Genomic DNA, 3,356 nt, shown 5'->3' with positions numbered 1-3,356 from the left:
ACGACTCTACTACTACTACTACTACTACTACTACTACTACACACTACTACTACTACTACTACTAGACTACTACTACTTCTACTACACTACTACTACTACTACTACTACTTCTACACTACTATACTACTACTACTACTACTACTCTACTACTATACTACTACTACTACTACTCACTACTACGACTACTACTACTACTACTACTGCACTACTACTACTACTACTATCTACTACTACTACTACTACTACTACTACTACTACTACTACGACTACTACTACTACTACTACTACTACTTCTACTACTACTAAAACTACTACTACTACTAACTTCTACTACTACTACTACTACTACACTACTACTACTACTACGATACTACTACTACTACTAAGCTACTTCTACTACTTCTACTACTACTATTACTACGCCCACTACTTGTTCTACATTTCTAACTACTACTACTACTAACTACTACACTACTACTACTACTACTACTACTACTCTACTACTACTACACTACTACTACTACACTACTACTAGACTACTACGACTCTACTACTACTACTACTACTACTCTACTACTACTAACTACTACTACACTACTACTTACTACTACTACACTACTACTACTACTACTACTACTACTACTACTACTACTACTACTACTACTACTATACTAACTACTACTACTACTACTACTACACTACTACTACTACTACTACTACTACTACTACTACTGCTTGCTGCTACTACTACTACTACCACTCTATTACTACTACTACTACTACATCTCTACACTACTACTACTACTACTACTACTACTACTACTACTACTACTGTTCTACTACTACTACTACTACTACTACTACTACTACTACTACTACTACTACTTCTACTACTACTACTACTACTACTACTACTAAATTCTACTACTACTACTACTACTACTACTTCTACTACTACTACTACTACTACTACTACTACTGCTACAACTACTTTCTACGGCTACTACTACTACTACTACTATACTACTACTACTACTGCTACTACTACTACTACTTCTACCACTACTACTACTACTAATACTACTACTACTACTACTACTACTACTACTACTACTACTACTACTACTACTACTACTACTACTACTACTACTACTACTGCTGCTGCTGCTGCTGCTGCTGCTGCTGCTGCTGCTGCTGCTGCTGCTGCTTGCTGCTGCTGCTGCTGCTGCTGCTGCTGCTGCTGCTGCTGCTGCTGCTACTACTATACTACTACTACTACTACTACGACTACGTACTACTACTAACTACTACTACTACTACTACTACTACTACTACTACTACTACTACTACTACTACTACTAACTACGACTACTACTACTACTACTACTACTACTACTACTACTACTACTACTACTACTACTACACTACTACTACTACTACTACTACTACTACTACTACTACTGCTGCTGCTGCTACTACTACTACTACTACTACTACTACTACTACTACCACTTCTATTACTACTACTACTACTACTACTACTACTACTACTACTATTACCTCTACCATGGACATTCGTCCTATTATGATAATTTTGAAAGTCGAATAACACAGTACTCGGGTTTTAAAGGTCTAAAAGTAATGGACACAAATTTAAAACTACTATGTTGATAACTTTAAAAACTTATGACAACTGACAAAATAGAATATGCAACTTGCACTTTTACAAGTGAAATTACCCATTAAGTCACATTTTATTTCGCCATTTAATCAGTACAATCGGTTTCTCTGTAAGATATTCATAATCATGTGGCCAAAATTATATAGCGTTTTATATGGAATCATTTAAATAACAGTTAAACTTGATTTCTAAAAAATGTCCCTTATTAAAAATTAAATCCCTGTTATTGTCATCAAAGTGCAATTCACACAAATAGCATGATAACGTTTAACATTATCTGCGACCTGTTTTGTTTTCGACTGTTCCAATCATCAAACACGCGTATCTTCCTTTAGTTTGTAAATTTGTAACTGGATATTATAAAAACAAAGTTTTGTATGCAGTACACATTTAACAACATTCTATTGTTAGTTTATTTTAAGCAATATAAAACTTAAATACAAATGTACAGCTGGACTGAATAGCGGTGTCGTGTTTACAGGTTGCGTGTTTTCGTGTCTTTAAAATAAAATTCAAACCCATTTATTATTACATGTACATGTATATCGTTACTGTCAATTTTCATATAGTGTGAACCGATAATTTGAAAATGTCTTTATAATAAACTGATTTAAGACATATAGAACAAAAGAATGATTTAGATATACATATACAGTTTGTCTATTCCGTTTTATATATTCTAAATTATTTCTAAAAGGATGGTGTACCAACACTGATAATAGGCATAATAGGTTGGTGACATGGATGGAGAGTGGTTTTCGCGATGTACTTTCGATTTAAAATCGCGAAATTTTATTACCGAATATACTGAAAATATGAACTTTTTTCAAGTAATGTAACATACCAGTCGTTCTATTTAAATCAATATAAATTAATAATTGTAAAACAAATACGGTATTTTAGAACTTTTCTTGTTTCGTATTTCGTGGTTGACGGTCCCTTAAAATAAAAGATAAAAGGATGATAAAGTTAATGTTCATTGAATTTATTATTCCTTTATGTATTTTAGGTACAATGGAGCCTATTCACATTTGGCTTGTCTAATGGATCAAATATTAAAATACTAGTCAATATTCGACGCGGGGCTGTAATATTAATTAACTTTTTATTAAATTATTATTTATTAAATTTAGATGGAAGTATCACAAAGCATATAGAACATCATTCATTTAGTGAAGGAAGAGTTGAATCGCGGGTAACTGAAGCCGAAATATATGCAACAGCAACCCTATTTTTATGTGAAATATGCATATTTGCTGACGACCAAAATATTATAAGTAAACTACTTTTCCAACCACTTAATGGAGTTAAAACAAAACGAAAAATATTTCTAAGATTAAAAATGCAACATTTCACGTTACTACATATAAGAATAAACCAAAACAAACATCAATACCTTCCTGAATATGAGAGAATGAATAGGGAAGTTCAAATAGATTGGTTTACAATGGAGCCCTGTGGCAATTTTGAAGAAAGAGGACATGAACTATAAAGATAAGAAAAAATAGAAAAAATGCAAGAGTCTGATACACAAAAACTTAAATCAAACTATAAAAGAACTAAAACCAAGGGTGAAAATAAACCAACAAAAAAGGCACAATTGAAACAAATAATAATAGTCTTGACACTGTTACAAATCTGTCTTCAAGAAAGTTAACAGAAGCAGAAACAAGTA

The sequence above is a fragment of the Dreissena polymorpha genome, chromosome 16 (assembly GCF_020536995.1).
Source record: "Dreissena polymorpha isolate Duluth1 chromosome 16, UMN_Dpol_1.0, whole genome shotgun sequence".
Classification (NCBI taxonomy): Eukaryota; Metazoa; Mollusca; class Bivalvia; order Myida; family Dreissenidae; genus Dreissena; species Dreissena polymorpha.
Note: the sequence above shows the minus strand (reverse complement) of the source record.